Consider the following 22,623-nt stretch of genomic DNA (forward strand, 5'->3'; position numbering starts at 1 on the left):
ATCCAGAAGGTCTGAGAACAGCACGCATAATCTCAGAACAGATCCAAAAATTCTTCACATCGTTAAGCACTAACCCCATGAGTGATCCCTTCCTTTCTTCCCTTCCCGCAAAGGACACATACTCCCAAACAAAGTTATGAATGTTGTACAGTTGAGAGATGTCCCCTATCATGTGCCTGAAACAGCCACTACCAACAAACCGAAGTCTGATGATATGCCTCCATAGCTGCTCCGACACAGAGCGGGATCAGTTGGTCTTTGGAACCCAGTCCATTTTGAAACTGGTTCGACCTTTGTCATCTTTGCAAGGAACATTCTCCCACGACATGTCTTTTGATCTTGATGTCTGCCGTTGAGATGACTTTGATTTTGGCTTCACGGGAGCATCTCTTGGATTGGACTTCTTGGCTGGCATTCCCTTCTTGTTCTTGGGAGTTGGATTCCTGGCCTTCTGCGCATTCCAGTCATCATGGTCTGAATGTGATCTTGAGGGGTTTCTTTTGAAGTATCTCCCTCTTGGTGCATTCTGCCAGCCTTGTGCATAGTAAGGAATGTATGCGCGATTTGGACAGTTTCGGGCAATGTGACCAGGTGTTCCATAGTGAAAACAAGTCTTTTTCTTCACTGGGAAATTGTTTCTTCCTGCCCCTGGTGACGTGTACTTGCCTTGTCTCTTATTTTTCCCACAAGCACAATTACAACAGGCACTCTGTTTCATTGGAATTGGTGGCCTGTATTTCTCAACAGCAGGTTGATCAGAAGCAGCTGAGTTCGAAGCAACAGATTCAGAGTTCAAGGAGATGTTGGTTTGTTCAATGGTTTTCTCCATGTTCTCATCCTCTGCTACTTTACCTGCATATGAAGTAGATGTGCTAGAAACAGGAACATCAGTATTTTCAAACAAATCATCAAATATGTCAAAAAAAATTAACTCAACATGATCCGGAGCAGAAGCATCACAAGATGTATCATTGATTTTAACATCGGAAACAAAAGAGTTATCATTTGAAACAAAAACATCAGGTCCATACTCAGTTTTGTTATCAGAAACAGATCCTTGAACTTCGTGTTTTGACTGATCTAAGGATTGATCTGCAGGGGAAGTAGAAACATTAATACTTTCAACATTAATAAATCCTCCTGAAACAAAACCAGATGGCTTGCCATAAACCATGAATGGTTCGTTGGCAATCTCCTCTTTCGTGAAAGGGTGATACTGATATGTATGATTAAAAGGAGGAGGTACATTATCGTATCCTAAACCCTTTTGCTGGTTTCGTTTGAACTGCAGGCAATGGTCAATCATGTTGGTAACTACCTTGCTTGATACATCAAACCTTTTAAAATCAAAATTGACAGTTTCAAATTGCCCTTTTAATGTATCAAGCTCAGTAATTAACTCAGCATTCTGTCTCTTGATATAATCATAATTTTCACATTTGTTACTGTAGTCTTCCTGAAGTCTCCTAAAGTCCTTTATTTTTGTTTCTAACTGGGCCTTTAGGGGTTTTTGTCCTTTTCTAAGTTGATATCCTTCACATCTCAGGTCCTCAACTTCTCTTTTTAATAAATCAATTTGTTCCCAAAGAAATTTAATCGTAGCTTCACATGATTGAGAACATGAAACTTCATTGACCGGAAGGTTTGCGGAACTCATTGTTTTTCCACACTTCAAAGCGTCAAGTTCTTCAATTACAGCAGCAAGACTAAGATGATTGAGATCTTTTGTCTTCTTGATGACATCCACGTTCATATCCCACGACTTTGGAAGTGCATTCAGTAGCTTTTTATTTATCTCAGATTTAGTCAAGAAAATCCCAGCTATACTCATCTCAGTAGTAAGTGTAGTAAATCGCTGCAACTGAGCTTCCAGGGTTTCTCCAGGGATATAGTTGAACATGTTGAATTTTTGTCTTAACATATCCTGACTCTCTTTCATGTCTTCATTTCCCTTGTTGATCTCAAAAGCCATTAAAAACACAACTAGAAGCCAAAATCAAACTTAAAAGTCAAACTTAAATTTAAAAATTTCCTTTGACTATAAACCTCAAAAGTCAACCTTAAAAGTCAAATTTAAAAAGTCAAACTCAAAAGTCAAAGTTGAAAAGTCAAACTTAAAAGTCAAACCGAAAAGCTAAATTTGAAAATTTAAAAGTTAAGCGAGTAAGTCAAAGTTTAAAGTCAAAGATCAAACTTTAAAAGTCAAAGTCATACTTTTAAGTAAAAAATCAAAAATAAAAGTCAAAATTTAAAAACTAAAATTTTTGGTTGAAAATGGAATTTTAAAATAAAAGAAATTGAATTTTTCGGCTAAAAGTGTCAATTTGCAAAATTAGGAACCGAAGGGGAGTCTTTTTGAATTAAAAACGGAAGGTTTGGAACAAGGAGCTTGGTAGATCAACTGGTAAGGCATTGGTCGACTAGGGAGGAGACCCGGGTTCGAATCCCGGCATCCCCAATTCCAATTTCCTTATTTTTAATGCGAAGCTGATGCGAGGACGAAGCTTCTGCTTGCGAGGACGAGGCCGACGACGCGATGTGAGGACCTGGTGCAAACCGGAAACTGCGTTGGACCGTACACGTGCGAGGACCGGCCGTAAACTCCGGGAAACCCTAGTCGTAAACGCCGCCGCCGCCGCCGACCGTAAACTCCGGCGACCGTAAACTGTTTCCGGCTGTAAACTCCGGTCGTAAACTCTTCGCAGATTACGTGAAAAACAACGTTTTTCACCTCTTTTTGCTCCAAAACTCGATCGAAAACTCGTTTTTATAAAAAAAACGTGAAGAACAAACCCCCCCCCTTTATTTTGCTACGATCTATCCAAAAACACAAGAATCCTTCCAAAATAAGATCAAATAAGCTCCAGATCTGACAAAATTAACTGATACAATCCAAGCTCTGATACCAATTGTAAGTCCCTAATCTGCTTGTGTATCAATCAGATCCAATTGATGGTGCGGAATCCCAATCAATTGGATGATGTCAGATCAAATAGAAGAGAAGGAGAAGAAGAAGATGATGAATCTTGAATGTATTGATTAGAATGAAGTTCCCTTACACAAGATTCACACACTTACACACACTAAAGCTCTTTTCTTTCTCTCTTGGCCGTACACTCCTTTTCTGTTCATCTATCCCTCCTCGACCACCTAACACACACATATATATATATATATATATATACTTGGGGAATATGGGCCATAAATGGGTTTACGGTGGAGCCGTAAACCTGTTTACGGCCGTAAACACCCCCTTGGCCATAGACCTGACCGTAAACTCATAAAACATTATAGAAAAATACAATTGCCTAGAAAAGCAAAGTATAAACCAATATTTTGACGCAACATTTGAACTACCCCGGGTACGCTTGAGATCATCTGTCTCAACTGCTGAAGTTCCCTAGCCATGTTTGGACTTATCCATGCATCAACATTCATAGAGTTAGTATTGATAGTATTGTTGTTTAAGAGGTTACTAGAATCAAGGTTTCTAGGAGTATCGAAAGGCTCATAGAGATCATTGATCATAGATGCTCGATTATTCATAGTCGTTCCCCAGGGTGATGCAGCAGTAGAAGGAGTTGTGTTTCCTGAGGTCCTGCATTGTCGAAGTTTAGGATCCTTGGTTGTACAACTGAGGGCATCATTCCCTCGGATCTTTTAAATTCCACCTTCATCCTCTCCACTTCTTTAAGTAGTATCCTATTGTCGTCTTGCTGCTGATGCATCTGTTGCGTCATTTTCCTCTTCATAACGAAGAGTTTAGCAGTAGTGATCGGAGCAGTCGGATCCTGGAGTCCTGAAGATCCCAAACTTCCTTGGTTGGTGATTGGAGCGGTGTTTCTCTTGCAAGTATCAGACACTTTCCTCTGACCAGGGGGTCCACTTGGAGGAGATGGTAGGTTTTTGGTTGGAATGGAAGGAGCAGAGGATGAAGAAAGGATCGGTTGTGTAGACATGATCTTTCAAGGATTTTGAACACAACCGCCCTACGGTGGGCGCCAAATTGTTTTGGTAAAAAATTACACAAGTATAAATCAACCAAAATCAATGAGAGGTTGTGATGTTTGAATTGTGCAATAGAGAAAGGTAAAGAGAATGACACTTATTGTTTATAAGGAAAGCCCTTGATCCTTGCTAGGATCTCCGACACAAAACCTTGGGAGGTGATAATGATCACCTGCCTTGATGATTTTATTAATATAAAATGATGATTACAGAGAGTATTTCAGTAAAAACAAGTGAAAAAGTTCGTAGAGTAAGCTAAGAGTAAGTTAAGTGTGTCGTGTGTGAGATACATGTGTCAACTTATAGTCTAAACTAGCTAACAAGATGTCCGATATTCCTGGGATCCTCTATAACCAGCTTTGTGAACGTTGATTGACTTGGTATTCCGGGTCTTTAGCATAGTTGAGACGAAACTCTATTGAGAATCAGTCTTCTCTTGACTATTTCTGCACATCTGTTAGTTAAGAACAAAATATAACCGTTATAATAGTAAATAATAATAACGGTAATAGTCGGGATCCTGAGATAGTTGAGGATCCTGAATATCTGATGATGTTTGATGATCCTGAATGCTTTGAGGATCCTGGCCCTAACATATAGGATAACTGATTAGTGAAAAGATTAAACAAGTGAGAAAAAAAGTAATGGGGTAAGGAGAGACATTAAGAAGCCATTTAAAGGTTGATCCTGTAAGAGTCGAACCAAAACCCTTGCATAAGCAGGCTTCTTTTAAGTGCAATAGAATGGGAATGATTTCCATTCTTTCTCTATATTGTGTTATGTGCTCCTCAATATTTGTGGTACCATCATAAGGTTTCATTCTGGGATTTTGGAAGCGCTTTGGTACTTCCATGTCGGCTATTGAGGGAATAAATCTCGAGATCATATGACTGGTGGGGGATACTTCCGGTATAGGTTAAACCACTCCTGACACGCTTGAGATCATCTGTCTTAGTTGTTGAAGTTCCTTAGCCATGATTTTACTTATTCTTGCATCAAGATTCATAGAGTTAGTATTAAAAGTATTACTTTTGAAGAAGTTACCAACATCTTTATTATTAAGGGTAGTGAAAGTTTCGTCAAGATCCTGGATCACATGAGTTCGGTTGTTTGGGAATATACCCCCAGTTGGATTAGCGATGGATGTTGGTGTTGTAGTCTCCGGGCGTTTCACTAAGGATCCTACGCTATCGAAATTCAGGATCTTGGGTTGCAAGATCAAGGGTGTCACTTCATGGGGTTTGCGGATTTCTACTCTCGTTATTTCCACCTCCTTAAGCAATGTCTTGTTGTCCTCCTGTTGTTGAGTCACTTGTTGCGTTAACATCTTCATCATAGTGAAGATGTCATTGTCGTAGATCTGAATGGGAGGATATTAGGACCCTATGGATCCTGGATTCATATGGTTAGTGATCGGAGAAGTGTTTCTTGATTGGTTTTGAACATTCTAACACTCCTATGGTGTACATGCAACCCTAGAAACCTTGGATCTATGTTTTCTCTATTATACATGCAAATTTGATTTTCCAAGGTTCTCAACCTAACTAGCATGTTATGGGGTACTTGTAATATAAAACCTTAGTAGAATAACATACCTTTTCTTGTGGTTGATTGCTTGGAGCTTCAAGAGCCTAGCACCAATAAAGTGGATGCCTCAAGTGGAATCAAAAATCACCAAACCAACTTGGAAGCCTTGAGAGAATAGTATGCACTTGTAGAAATCGACCCACTCTTGTTCTCACACACACACACTAGTGCCATTTCAAGTGCCAAAGACCTCTTTATATAGTATGGTGGATTAGGGTTACATACATGTAAACCCTAATACCCATGACCTTTCATTTCCATAGAATCCATGGGTTAAAAACTCCATGGACTATCCATGCAAGATTAGCCCATCCTAAATGAACATTGGCCCATTCTATATATATAAGAGTCCATTTTTAATTAGTCTCTTTTGATCACCAAATTAATTCCAAATTAATTCTTGATCAATACTACTTAAATAATATGATTTCATATTAATATATTATAACTTATAATATATTAATAAATCATAAATATACTATTCTCAAAAGATTATCCATACAAATTGTTTCGGTGAAGTGCAACCCAAATGGACCATGCCGGGTCGGGTCAAATACATACCAAATATAGTTACGGACTTAGACACCTTATCCAACAGTCTCCCACTTGGATAAGTCTAATAACTATAGTTGCAAGTATGACTTCAGGAACCGACCAACAATCGTAGCTCTTAAAACTCTGTTGAACTATGAAGTGCCATTTTAGATAAGTGATCATATAATCCTCTGTTCTAGATATCATCCGGACAAATACATGGAACAATGTCATACTTATTGTCCAACAGTTTGTTTCCCGATTTCCGATTTGTTTGACATAGAACTAAACTGAACACATCAATTTGGTTCTGACCGGGTCTGGCACATAGGTCAAAACAAAATCATCGAGGGGCCCATATATCGCTTTTAATCCTCCAAGGACTAAAAGGCACAAATGAACTTTGACTCATATGCTTGTACTAACTATTTGTTGAATCATACACAAAGGCACGTTTTATAACATCAAGTTACTGATGCGTTTTTGTACAATCAATGTACAACCAACTCATAGTCAACAACTCATATCTCTAGGTTTGAAGACTTATATGATATTACCGTCTCACGATCACTCGAGATAAATTCCATGAAGTGATACAAGTGAGCATGAGTTTAATCCAATACTCAAAACTTATGAGCACTCATGAATATTGTAGCAACTTTTCTTATGTCCATCACCTTAGACATTTACAAGCCCAATTCATGACAGTCTTGATTCATACCTACTTCCAAAGTAGGACTGGCTATGGAGAATTTGAATAAAGTAATTATTCTGGAAGTCAAAACATGCAAAGTTGAAACAATAGTAAACGATTGACACAAGATAGCAACACATTACTTATAAATAAACAACAACTTTTATTTAATCATCAAATGTCAATTACATTTTACAAGTTTCAGAAATAGGTATCTAATCTGTAAAACTAATATCGTCCTTCAGCCCGATGCGCCTCGCATGCTGCAAATGCCTAACCCTAGTCAGTCCCTTCCAGAGGGGATCTGCTGGGTTCTCTTCTGACGATACCCCCTTTGCCACGAGGAGTCCTTCTTCTATCTTGTGTCTTATGAAGTGATATTTTATGTCAATGTGTCTGGATATTCCATGATCTCTCGGTTCCTTAGCTAAGGCAACCGCACTATTGCTTTCACAGAAAATCTCCATAGGCTCCTTTATAGCTGGTACAACTCCAAGGTCTCCGATGAAGTTCCTCAGCCATATCGCCTCCTTCGCCGCTTCACTCGCTGCTATGTACTCTGATTCACACGTCGAATCAGCTATTGTCTCCTGCTTGAAAGTTTTCCAAGTAATTGCTCCTCCATTCATGGTAAAGACCCAGCCCGACTGAGAGCGGAAATTATCCCTATCAGTCTGAAAGCTAGCGTCACTATACCCCACTACTCTCAAGTCATCACTCCCACCAAGGGTAAGGACCCAGTCCTTAGTCCTCCAAAGGTACTTGAGAATGTTCTTCACGGCAGTCCAGTGAGCCTTGCCAGGATTCCCCTGATATCTGCTGACCATGCTCAAAGCAAAGGCCACATCAGGGCAGGTACAAGTCATAGCATACATGATCGAGCCAATAGCGGAATCATATGGTAATCGACTCATCTAAGCTATCTCAGCCTCTGTACTCGGACTCTGAGCCTTACTCAGTTTGGCATTGCTTTGGATCGGTAAATCACCTTTCTTGGAATTCTGCATGTTGAACCTTTTCAACACTTTGTCCAAGTAGATGCTTTGACTAAGTCCAATTAGTCTTTTACTCCTTTCTCTCAGTATCCTTATCCCTAGGGTATAGGCGGCTTCTCCAATGTCCTTCATAGAGAAACACTTCCCAAGCCAGGACTTAATCTCCTGCAAAGTTGGGATGTCATTTCCTATGAGTAGTTTATCATCCACATATAGTACCAAAAAGCTAACTATACTCCCACTAGCTCTGACATATACACAGGACTCATCTTCGCTTCTCAAAAAACCAAACTCTTTGAATTTCTCATCAAAACAAAGATTCCAGCTGCAAGATGCTTGTTTCAATCCATAAACGGATTTCTCAAGATTGGACACTCTATCAGGGTACTCTGCATTGACAAAACCCTCTGGCTGACTCATGTAAACATCCCAAGCCAACTTTCCATTAAGGAAAGCGGTTTTACATCGATTTGCCATATTTCATAATCATTAAATGCAGCAATGGGTAGCATAACTCTAGTCGACTTAATCTTTGCTACTGGTGAGAAGGTTTCATAATAGTCAACTCCCTGAGTTTGAGTGAAGCCCTTCGCAACCAGTCGCGTCTTATAAGTGTGCACTTTCCCATCCATGTCAGTCTTCTTCATGAAGATCCATTTGCACTCAACTGTCTTACAACCCGGTACATTGTCAACCAAGTTCCAAACTTGATTGTCATACATGGACTGAATCTCGCTGTCCATAGCCTCTTTCCATTTAGCATACTCGGGGCCTGCCATGGCTTCCATAGAGCTGTTAGGTTCATCCAAATTTACCAGTGTACTATCACTGATAAATGTATCACCTTCCGCAGTAATATGGAAACCATAATAATGCTCAGGTAGATTCCTAACTCTAGTGGAACGCCTCAGAGGTATAGATTCGTCAGTTGGTTCAACAGGAGTTTCCTCCTCAGGTTGATTGCTAGGGTTTGAGGTTCCTTCACCGCTTGACTCCTGGAGCTCTTCAAGGTCAATTTTCCTCCCACTGTTTCCTTGGCTTATAAATTCTCTCTCGCGAAATACCCCTCTCCTAGCCACAAAGACCACATTATCACTGTGTTTGTAGAAGAGGTAACCAAAGGATTTCTGTGGGTAGCCAATGAAAACACACCGCTCACTACGAGGTTCGAGCTTGTCATGAGTCTCACGCCTTATGAAAGCCTCACAACCCCAAATCTTGATGTGATCTAAATTGGGAACTTTCCCAGTGCACATCTCGTGAGGTGTTTTGGCAACCTTCTTGGTAGGGACTAGATTAAGGATATGGGCGGAAGTCTCCAAGGCATACCCCCAGAATGAGATTGGTAACGAAGCTTGACTCATCATGGAACGAACCATGTCCAACAAGGTTCGATTGCGCCTCTCAGCCACACCATTAAGCGGTGGTGTCCTGGGAGGTGTCAATTGTGAAACAATTCCATATTCCTTAAGATAGTCAAGGAACTCTGTACTAAGATACTCTCCACATCGATCGGATCGAAGCATCTTAATGTTCCTGCATAGCTGATTCTCCACTTCCTGTTTAAACTCTTTGAACTTGTCAAAGGTTTCTGACTTATGCTTGATTAAGTAGACATAACCATATCTGTTGTAATCATCAGTAAAAGTCACATAGAAGTGGTTAACATCCCTTGTGGCGGTTCTGAAGGGTCCACACACATCTGTGTGTTTGAGGTCCAACAAACCTTCACCCCTAGCACATGTACCAGTGAAGGGTGGCTTAGTCATTTTTCCAAGTAAACAAGATTCGCAACTATCATCTGACCTTAAGTCAAATGACTCTAAGAATCCAGCCTTTTGGAGTTATCCTATGCGCTTCTTGTTGACATGTCCGAGACGACAATGCCACAAGGATGCCTTATCCAAACTAGTGGAATAATCGATATGCAACACATTATTTCCTAAGTTGTCTACAATTGACACAGTTTCATATACACTATCACAAGGTAATGCTTTAAAATAAAGAACATTATTATAAAAAAGCATTAATACCACCACATTCATTATCAAATGAAAAAGTAAATCCTTGTTTGTACAAACCGTGAAAAGAAATAATATTTCTCGCCATTTCAGACGAGTAACAACACTTATTCAAATCTAACACTAACCCACTACATAGCAACAAAGAATAAACTCCAATCTTGGTAACATGTGAAGCTTTCTTATTCCCCATGATCAAGTTTATCTTTCCGTGCTCCACATCCTCACTTCTTCTTAGGCCCTGCAAATCAGAACATATATGAATACCACAACCTGTATCAAGGACCCAAGAATTAGTATGCGGTGAGTTATTAGACAATATAGTGTAAATACCTGCATGGGTAGGTTTAACCTTTCCATCCTTAACATCTTGCAGGTACTAGGGGCAGTTTCGTTTCCAGTGCCCTTATCATGACAATAGAAGCATTCAGCTTCTCTTGGGTTGGAAGAGGAGTGACAGAACCACCTTTGGTTCCACTCGAAGAGGAGCCATCAAGAGACTTTCCCTTGGTACCCTTCGAAGGGGTCTTCCTCTTTTTCTCTTTACTTTGCCCGATTGCTAGGACAAGGGCGGGGTTAGGAGTAGGAATAGTAACAACCGATTTGCCTTTGAGACCACTTTTGGCAGTCTTCAAAAGTCCTTGAAGCTTGCTGAGTGTGACCTCCTCCTTGTTCATATCATAGGTCATTCGGAACTGATCATAACGAGTAGGTAAGGAGTGAAGTATGATGCCAATAGCCAACTCCTCGGGGAAGTTCACATTCAATTTCAGCAAACGGTCCACAAACCTTTGCATTTTCTGCATGTGGCCCGTGATGGGTTCACCATCCTTCATTCGGGTTGTTATCATGGAAGAGATGATTTCATACCTCTCTTGACGAGCACTCTGATGGTATCTGTCCATCAGGTCCATGTGCATCTCAAAAGGGTAAAAGTCCTCATAGGACTTTTGGAGTTCAGCTATCATTGTGGCCAACATGATACATGCCACCTTGGTGGCATCTCTCTCATGAGTCCTAAAGTCAGCGATCTCCTGTGGTGTAGCAGTAGACTCATCAATTTCTTTTAGCTCCTTGTCAAGGACATATTCCTTGTCCTCGTAACGCGTGACCATCCTGATGTTTCTGATCCAATCATTAAAATTGGAACCATCAAAGATGACTCTCCCACAAAGGTTCGTGAGAGAGAAGGAGCCTGTTGGGTTTGAGCCAGAAGCAGCATTGTTGGAAGACATCTGAAAAAAAAAGACAAGTTTATATTAGATATAGAATCCTTAATAAGACACCCAAATGTAATATTAAGGCTAGGACCCAACACAATATCTTATAACGTGGAAGAGGGATATCGTAATCCAAGCTATAAAATATTTGAAGGTAGGCGAATGACGATTCACCAATTTCCCCCATGAAAAATGAAATAAATTATTAGGTTTAATTGGATTGAAACTCCTAGATTCTTTTGCGATTCATTGAAATTTTCAATGGCATGTTTAAATCTTGATTGTGCCCTCTCAAGTTTGTGACTGGGATACCGAGGATCACAAACAATGTGTGAATAACCATGCAAATTAACTTGGTACCCTTAACTTTATCACCTAATCGATGTGCCGGTTAACCACACGCGCTCAACCGATCTATGATAAACATTAAGTTACCCTTTGCCACACTTACTAGTCCATTTTAGTGTGCCGGTTAACCACACACGCTCCACTAACGACTTGGTAAGGTACAAAGTGTAATTTCATGGGTTAGTACCAAATTCACATTTTCCTAAAGTAACTAAGATTGGGAATTTATAAAAGGTTTAGTTACTTTATCATCATCATCATACTTTTAATGAGAATTATAGTCCTTGTCCTACCCGTTCGACTAACGACCCTCCACCAGTCAAGGAAGTGGTGGGTGAGAGTGGACACCCATTAAGTTGCCATATTATAGGCAACAACCTTATACCCCCCTTATAGACCGCCTTCGTGAATGAGGCTTACTAACGGTAAGACTGACTTGATCTTATACATATATATATATATATATATATATATATATATATATATATATATATATATATATATATATTATTAACTTATAATAGTATAAAGCATAAGGGTTGAATTTTAACTTTTAAAACTCTAGGGTTTGGAATTAAAGTGTGTGTGAGACTTTACAAATTCAAAGACTTGAGGGCAAGTTTTGAAACTATTCAAGACTTTTCATTTCTATAACTTATGAGTTTTAATGGTTTTAAAGAAGAGACTTTTGGAATTCCATAACTTGAGGACAAGTTATGGATTCCATTAATTGGCATTTAGATCAAGAATTACACTAACAAACCATTTGCAAATAATTCCTATGATCTACTAAAACTCATAAGCATGAACATTCATATCAACAATTTCAAGAACCATATAAACATATATAAAACTTGAAACTTTGATAATAACCTTTGAAAATGGATTAGCATAATCATTACCACATCAAAAATAGATTTTATAAGTCCAAAACAGTTTAGGGTAATGATTCTAGTCCATTTCCAACAACAAAACTCGAAAATCAGCACTCTAGGCCTCCTACTCGCCGAGTGCAAGAACCTACTCGACGAATAGGATGCGTTTTCACTTGGACTTGTCGAGTCCCCCCATGGACTCGGCGAGTCCACTGAACAGTGAGCAGATTTTCGACTTTTTCAAGCAATTTGCATCAAGTATAATGAAAACAAGCCTAGGCTCTGATACCACTGATGGGTTTTGAGCATTCTAACACTCCTATGGTGTACATGCAACCCTAGAAACCTTGGATCTATGTTTTCTCTATTATACATGCAAATTTGATTTTCTAAGGTTCTCAACCTAACTAGCATGTTATGGGGTACTTCTAATATAAAACCTTAGTAGAAAAACATAACTTTTCTTGTGGTTGATTGCTTGGAGCTTCAAGTGCCTAGCACCAATAATGTGGATGCCTCAATTGGAATCACAAATCACCAAACCAACTTGGAAGCTTTGAGAGAATAGTATGCACTTGTAGAAATCGGCCCACTCTTGTTCTCACACACACACACTAGTTCTATTTCATGTGCCAAAGACCTCTTTATATAGTATGGTGGATTAGGGTTACATCCATGTAAACCCTAATACCCATGACCTTTCATTTCCATAGGATCCATGGGTTAAAAACTCCATGGACATTCCATGTAAGCTTAGCCATCCTAAATGAACATTGGCCCATTCTATATATATATATATATATATATATATATATATATATATATATATATATATATATATATATATATATATATATATATATATATATATAAGAGTCCATATTTAATTAGTCTCTTTTGATCACCAAATTAATTCTTGATCAATACTAATTAAATAATATGATTTCATATTAATATATTATAACTTATAATATATTAATAAATCATAAATATACTATTCTCAAAAGATTATCCATACAAATTGTTTCGGTGAAGTGCAACCCAAATGGACCATGCCGGGTCGGGTCAAGTACATACCAAATATAGTTACGGACTTAGAAACCTTATCCAACATTTCTTTTATAAGCATCATACATTTTCTTCTAGCCAGGAGGTCCACTTGGAGGTGGTTGGAGATTCTTTGAAGAAATGGGAAGAATAGAGGAAGAGGATAAAGTTGGTTGTGTAGACATGATTTTCGAGAATTATGAACACCACGGCCCCATGGTGGGCGCCAAATTCTTTTGGTCAAAAATCAATTAAAAAGATATCAACCAAATTGTACGAGAGGCTGTGGTGTTGTTATTAATGTGAATTTGGAATTGATATCAAAATGACACAAGTGCTTTACAAGGAAAGTCCTTAATCCTTGCTAGGATCTTCGATACAAAACCTTGGGAGATGATAATGATCATCTGCCTTGTTTAATTTTATTGATTGAAAAGCAAGTTACAAGAATGAGATCGAAAGTACAAGTACAAGTGTATCAGTGCGTCTAAGTTGCCCAAAAATTGTGGCCGTTGTGTGCATGTTACAAGTGTATATATATTCCAGGTTAAGTAACTAAAAGTCCAATATTCTCGGGATCCTGTTAAACTAGTAATTCCACGTTGCCTTGACTTGGTATTTCCGGGTTTTAAGCCTAATTGAAACAATTCTTCAGAGTTGATGAGTCATTTGTTGACTAATTATGCACACATGAAGACTAAATAAGAAATATATTCGTTAATTTTATTAGGAAAAAATAATAACGATCCTGATGTACGTTTCAAGATCTTGAGACTCCTTTAAGATCCGGAATCTTGGATATGTTTGAGGAGCTTGACCCCTAACACCTATAGTTTGTAGTCCTGTACATATTAAGTTCATTAGCATCTACAGGTCGGGGACCTGCCCTTGTAAAGTTTGCTAACACCTACATGTCGTGGATCTGTCCTCATACAATTCATTAACATCTACAATTTGTATACCTCCCCATGTATGATCGATTAACACATGCAGGTTCTAAACTTGCACGTGTATAGCTTATAAACATCTACATGTTGCAAGCATGTCCATGTTTGATATAACTATTGGATTAGTGTCTAAGTCCATAACTATAATTGGTATGTACTTGACCCGACTCGGCATGGTCCATTTGGGTTGCATGGCATCGGGACATTTGGATAGACCGTTTATGAGGAAAAGACATTTTGTGACATATTAATATATTATAAGTTCTAATATATTAATATGAAATCATGTTATTTAATTAGTATAGATCAAGAATTAATTTGGACTTAATTTAGTGATCAAAAAGAGACTAATTAAATATATGGGGATTGATTGTGTAAATCATTCATTCTTATATATGTGGGCTTATGATCCAGGATTCCTTTATGTTGGGTTTAACCCATGTGGTGATCCATGGATACTCCATGGAGGTTAAAACCCATGGAGCATAAGGAATGGGTAAAGTCATAAGTTACATGGTGTAACCCTAATAGCCACACTATATAAGAACCCCTTTAGTTCAAGAAATTGGCACTAGTGATACATATTTTGAGGGCTAGCCGATTTGAACATGTATGTCTTCTTCTCATGGATATTCCAAGAGTTCATGATGTTGTGTGAACCATTTGAGGTGTCACACTTGGGGCACTAAGCTCTCAAGCTTCATGGAGTCAAGCAACAACAACAAGGTATGTATTCTATCTATTTTAGTATCCTAGTATCAATGTTTTGGTATGCTAGTTAGGATAATACCTTGGATAATCATATTTGCATGTATAATAGAGAAAACATAGATCCAAGGTATTTAGGGTTGCATGTACACTTAGGAGTGTTAGAATGCTCAAAACCCATCAGTGGTATCAGAGCCTAGGCTTGTTTTCAATTATACTTGATGCAAATTGCTGAAAAATGCTGAAAAAGTCGAATTTCGGGCATTCTGGGCACTGGACTCGCCGAGTCCACTGATGAACTCGCCGAGTCCATGAAGAAAATCATCCTACTCGGCGAGTAGGTTGATACACTCGACGAGTAGGAGCCCCAGGCAGCATTTTTTCGAGGTTTTTGGCTAGAAATGGACTAGGAACATTACCCTAAGCTGTTTTTGGACTTATAAACCTGTTTTTGATGTGGTAATGTTCATGCTAATCCATTTTCAAAGATAATTGTCAGTAGATTCATGTTTTGTATTAGTTTAGTGATTAGGCTAATTACATGAAAAAGTTTGATTAAATTATCTTGTTCTTATGAGTTGCTTAGATTAATAGAAAAGATAATTGATTATGTGTTTTCAATCCATTTTAATCTAAGAGTTGATTCTAAAATGTGTTTTTGTAACTTGTCCTCAAGTTATATGAAAAGTCACATTTAAGTTTCATAAAACTCATAAAAGTTGGCAATGGTTACAAAAAATGAAGAGTCTTGTCCTCAAGTTATGGAGGTTCAAGAGTCACTTCATTAAGTAATAAAAATGTGTAACCTTAATTAATTCCATAAGTTATAAAATAAAGAAAAGTTACATTCTTTTATTAGTTTAAAGTCTTCCATAACTTGTCCTCAAGTTATGGAACTTGAAAAGTTTTTTAATTAAAACTAATTTAAACACATAAGTTATGGAATTAATTAGTTTTGAATAGTTTCAAAACTTGCCCTTAAGTTTTGGAATTTGAAAAGTTTTCTCTTATGAATACTTTAATTCCAAGTTAAGCCCTTAGAATTTTAAAAGTTAAAATTCAACCCTTATACTTTATAATATTATAAGTTAATAATATATATATATATATATATATATATATATATATATATATATATATATATATATATCTATATATATGTATAAGAGTAAAGTCAGTCTTACCGTTAATAGGCCTCATTCACGAAGCCGGTCTATAAGGGGGGTATAAGGTTACTGCCTATAAAATGGCAGTTTAATGGGTGTCCACTCTCACCCACTGCTTCCTTGACTGGTGGAGGGTCGTTAGCCGAACGGGTAGGAAAGGACTATAATTCTCCCTTCATTAAAAGTATTAATGATAAATACTAAGTAACTAAACACTTGTACATTCCCAATCTTAGTTACTTAGGAAAAAGTGAATAAGGTGCTAATCCATGAAATTACACTTTGCACTTTGTTTAAGTCGGTTAGTGGAGCGTGTGTGGTTAACCGGCACACTAACTCGTATTTAACAAGGTAGGCAAAGGGTAACCTAATGTTTATCATAGTATCGATGGAGCATGTGTGGTTAACCGGCACATCGATTGAGGGGTAAACACTTAAGGGTACCAAGTAATTTGCATGGTTACTTCACACCTTGTTTTGTGATCCTCGGCATCCCAGTCACAAAACCTGAAGGGCACACTCGAGATTGAAACATGCCATTGAACAGTTCAATGAATCTCAAAGATCTAGGAGTTTCAAAAACCAATTAAAACCTAATAATATATATTTCATTTTCATGGTGGAAATTGGTGAATCGTCATTCGCCTACCTTCAAATATTTTATAGCTTGGATTACGGCATCCCTCTTCCAAGTTATAAAAGTATTGTGTTGGGTCCTAGCCTTAATATTTCATATTGGGTGTTATATTAAGGACTTTAAATCAACTCTCTTGAATATCTCCCAAAAGATGATCTTCCCAAATCTCTTGAAATCCTAAATGAAGATGATGTCCCATGGAAATCATACTTCTTTCACCTCCTCCAATTATTCTCCCTAACCCACAAGTTCCTGAAAAGTTTAAGGTCACTCAAGCCCTATTGGCAAGCAAAGGTTTATGTGTGATCACATCTTGGAGATGTAGTCACATATTGACAAGCCGGGAGAGTTGGGTGTCAAAGTCTTGAGAAAGTTGGTGACTCAACTATTTTCTAAGTCACATAGTGAGTTCCTTTGGGACTCCTATGAAACAGACTATGACAAGACCCTTAATGATCTTATCTATTTGCTAAGATCAACTTCCTAAAACTTTATGGACATTGACAATGATGACATTGGATATCCAGTAAAGCTCTCTCTTCCCAATGGAAAGGGATCAGCCATAGTCAACTCGGTTGACCAAATGGTAAAGAGAACGGCTAAGTCTGAGATAGTCCCATTATCAAGGGTCTATTGCCAAAGAAAGGGGCATTGGTTGCGAAGCTGCCAAATTTACCTAAGGATATAAAAGTCAATAAGTTTGACTCTACTTCGGGTAAAGACCACTATCTAACTCTGCTAAGTTTCTATTCTGAGATTCTTGATACATGATGTGACTGGGTCACATGTTGATGTTTTAAGAATCAAAGAAAAAGTGAAGAAACTTAAAGAAAGAATATGCTGAATCTGATGGCATAGATGGATTTCTATCGCATAGTTTGAAGATCGGATTCTTGAGCTACTTCTTAAGAGTTATGATATATTGCTTAGGAATAAATAACAACAAAGTTTTCATGTGCTTTTGCATTGTAAGGATAGTTTTTCCGCAAAGTTTTAAAATAAAAGAAATTTTTTTTTTGATTTTATTTATTTTAAAATATCCTTACAATGGCATTTGTGAAAACTTTTGTTGCTTATAAGATTCCATTAAGACCAAGAGTGGAAATATGAATTTGATTCTTTCATTTGTGGTAGTGTCTAAATTTACCAAATAAGGAAAGATTCTCATCACCTAAGTTTCAGTTGGATAGAAACTTGGAATCATGCAAGTTGTATAGCATGATGAATAAGAACTTTCAAGCATTGGAAAAATTAAGACTAACTACTTGTTCACATGGATGTGTGAGTCAAGTAAAGGATCGAGTACACATTCTTGTGCACTGATCAAGCCCACCAAAAATAATCGTTAAGACTATTTTTCATTATTTACTAAAATTCAGTAAATATGGTTATACTTACAAGCTTAAGTCTAATTCTGAGACATTGGAAAAGGTTTCAATGTATGGCAGAGCGAATAAGAAGAATCAACTTAGGCAGAAAGATAAACGTTTCTCAAATCTGAAAAGATGGGAGAGTACTTTAGTATCATGTTATATAATCATCTTAATGATTAAGAGACCTTATCACAATTCATCCTCTAAGTGCATTCTGGTAGCTAAGAAGAGGAGCTATGAATTGTTGAAGTGGTTAAATCAAGAAGATGATTTATACTTCGTTCCAAAAACAATTCTTAGAGTTATACTCTAAGATTGTAACTTGAGTGACATGTCTTAAAGAAGGTTTAAAACACTTGTCAAATGTAAGAGTAAAAGTTTTCTACTCTTGTACATTTGAAATTGGTAAGTTGTGATGTTTTGGATAAAACAAAGACCAACTAAGGCCAATTGTGTGAAGTGTTTGTCTTGATTAGAATCCACACTATCTCTTGAATATCTGACAAGAAAGTCTTATAGGTCAAGAGGACAGTGGGAGTCTTAAAGGTCTTGAAAGTCTCAAGAACTAATCAAGAATAAAACCTGAAGTTCTTCACTAGCACACGACTTGAGGTTTATAACCTATCGTGTCGACATGTCTGTGCCTATTCAAGTTGGCTTTGCATAGGAGTTCTAAGAGTTCTCAATTGGTTGCACAGCTACTTGGAAGCAATGGCAGGCCCTTGAGCTGCCAAATGGCAAGAATTTAAGATTGTACAAGTTTAATCCATATAAGTGTGGATTTGTCAGTAACCTTGTCTTGTGATTATGGTTTTGACAAAATTCATATGGATAGGAACTCATACACCATAAAATCTAAGTGTCATAAGGTTTCTCTCCGATTCATGAAAATGATGGTGAGGAAACACTTTCACTAAGTAGATTTTAGCTAGATAGCAATTGTGATATTTGCATTCTCAAAGTCGTTAGTGGAGCGTGTGTGGTTAACCAGCACACTAACATGGACTTGTGAGAAGTGGTAAAGGTCTAAACAATCGAGACTATGATTACGGCATCCCTTTTCATAGTTCTTAAAATTGTTTAGACACACCTGTGAGCTATCTAACATAAGGTGTATGATATTGATAAAGTTTTATCAAAGCAATCTAGTATCAGAAATCTGAACTTTGGTAAGAAAGTCAATAAAGTATTGATTTCTAGAAGTCCAGCTGATTTTTGATTACATGTCAAAGCTAGTGGGAGTATGAGTGTTATGCTAATAATCATCATGTTAGTGGGAGCATGATAATTATGATAAAGATTGCAAGTTAGCAATGTTAATTATAGAAAACAAAAGTTTCAATTCGTGAGGCTGCAGGGGTTGAAAAAGTTGTTTTGCTATAATTAAGGGAGAGGAAATTATACTTCATTTCAATTCTAAAAGCTTAGATTGAGGTTTTAAGTCGTATTTAGTCAAGGATATATATATATATATATATATATATATATATATATATATATATATATATATATATATATATATATATATATATATATATATATATATATATATATATATATATATATATATATATATATATATATATATATATATATATATATATATATATATATAAATTTCATGTTGGAATGACTCAACATAAGGAAATTCTATATATGGGTCCATTATTTGCGTTCTAAAATTCGATTATGATTACGGCATCCCTTTTCATAATCTGAATTATGAGAACTTGGCAAATAGAAATGGAAATGTTATAGCAAAAGACTGGTTTAGTCTTTATGTGAGACATCATGACTCGTGTCCCATATGCTTCGGATATAGGATCGATTACATGTGTTATATTTATCCTTTCTAAAATTTTCCAAATGCCTGGGGCATTAAGAAGGGAAAAGGTCTAGAACTGGATATGACTAAAAGGATTAAGCAATTGTCGAGGACAATCTAAGGTTTACCAAAGATTGGTTGCTCAAGGACAGTTGGAAGTATAGTGTTAATTCTGGAAGGACCATATTGACATAATCTGTAAGGAGGCAACTCTTGTTCAGAAGTGATAGTCAAAATGGAATATGGAAATGTTTCAAAGTTGGAAATTATTCAATCTGTGTAAGATTAGGAAACTTAATGCAAGAAGGATGTTTCCAAGGAGTTGAGCTCCTTGGAATGCTCTGTAATGTTTGTTGTAAAGTCCTTGTGACTCTGTGCATAATCATTACAGGAGGATCAATGCATATAAGTTTAGAATCTAACAGATTTCAGTAAATGGCATGAATTTGGAATTCTTGCATTTGCAGTAAGGATTTGGGACTGTGAAAGAGGATCATTGGAGTTATGTTCAATTGATCTAATTCACAAAGCGAAGATCATAGACAAACATAGTATGCATACTTGGTGTATGGCATGACTAGTGTTTAGAAAACATAGTGTACATGCTTGGAGCATGGGACAACTATTGTTTTAAATTCAAGAATAAAGTTGATAGCTGAAACAGTATACAATGAATAATGTGTAATCATATGGTGATAAATAAAAGGTGTTTTATTTATGTTCATAGGTTTTGATACCATATTAGATTCTATTATTATTGTGTTTCATTTTGCATGTTTTGACTTCCAGAATAACTAGGTCGTTCTTCCTGATTGACTAAGTTATTCAAACTATCCACAGTCGGTCATATGTTGGAAGTAGATATGAATCAAGACTGTCATGGGTTGGCTTGTAGAGGTCTAAGATGTTGGACAAGGGGCTACAACACTCATGAGTGCTCATAAGTTCTGAGTATTGGATTCAACCCGCGCTCATTGGAATCACTTAATGGATTTTATCACGAGTGATCATGAGACGATAATATCTTATATTCTTCAAACCTAGAGATATGAGTTGTTACTATGAGTTGGTTGTACATTGATTGCACGAAAATGCAGTCGGTAACTCGGTGTTATAAAACGTGCCTTTGTGTATGATTCAACAATTAGTAGAACAAGCCATATGAGTCGAAGTTTATCCATTCCTTTTACCTTCGGGATAAAAGCGATATCTGTGGGCCCCTCGATGATTTGATGATGACAAATGGAAGTGCTCGGCCGAGCCAGGACTGATTTGATTTGTTCAATTAGTCAGTCGTCATAAATCGGAAATCGGGAAACAACAAATGGACAGAGAGAATGATTATAATCCATGTCTCAGTCCATATGATATCTAGAATGGAGGAATATATGATCCCTTATCTAATGGACAAGTCATTGAAAAAGGTCAGAGTTCATCTACAAGGTCAGAGTTCGACAGCGGCTTTTGAGAGCTACGATTGCCAGTTGGTTCCTGAAGTCATACGCAATAATCGTTTTAGACTTATCCAAGTGGGAGACTGTTGGATTAGTGTCTAAGTCCATAACTATAATTGGTATGTACTTGACCCGACTCGGCATGGTCCATTTGGGTTGCATGGCATCGGAACATTTGGATAGACCGTTTATGAGGAAAAGACATTTTGTGACATATTAATATATTATAAGTTCTAATATATTAATATGAAATCATGTTATTTAATTAGTATTGATCAAGAATTAATTTGGACTTAATTTAGTGATCAAAAAGAGACTAATTAAATATATGGGGATTGATTGTGTAAATCATTCATTCTTATATATGTGGGCTTATGATCCAAGATTCATTTATGTTGGGTTTAACCCATGTGGTGATCCATGGATACTCCATGGAGGTTAAAACCCATGGAGCATAAGGAATGGGTAAAGTCATAAGTTACATGGTGTAACCCTAATAGCCACACTATATAAGAACCCCTTTAGTTCAAGAAATTGGCACTAGTGATACATATTTTGAGGGCTAGCCGATTTGAACATGTATGTCTTCTTCTCATGGTTATTCCAAGAGTTCATGATGTTGTGTGAACCATTTGAGGTGTCACACTTGGGGCACTAGGCTCTCAAGCTTCATGGATTCAAGCAACAACAACAAGGTATGTATTCTATCTATTTTAGTATCCTAGTATCAATGTTTTGGTATGCTAGTTAGGATAATACCTTGGATAATCATATTTGCATGTATAATAGAGAAAACATAGATCCAAGGTATTTAGGGTTGCATGTACACTTAGGAGTGTTAGAATGCTCAAAACCCATCAATAACTTGTGTAAAATAGTATGTGGTCATCATCAATACCCTACTAGGCGGCTACATTACTAGTTCGGTAGTACTATAAAGGTCTCGGCCTCTCATCATTATTTTCATTTCTCTTTACCCTCCACTACCACATATATTATAAGTACAAAAATGTATATATATATATATATATATATATATATATATAATCAGGTTATATAATTTCATTTAACACAAAAGGTTTCAATCACAGATAATAGGCATACATAACACTTAATTATCTAAATACTTCATATCTAGATGAAAGTAACTATGCACTCACTTGTTAAATACTTCTGTAATGCCC

Source organism: Lactuca virosa, chromosome 5, assembly GCF_052849685.1.
Source record: "Lactuca virosa cultivar CGN04683 chromosome 5, Lactuca_virosa_CGN04683_v6, whole genome shotgun sequence".
NCBI classification, from domain to species: Eukaryota; Viridiplantae; Streptophyta; class Magnoliopsida; order Asterales; family Asteraceae; genus Lactuca; species Lactuca virosa.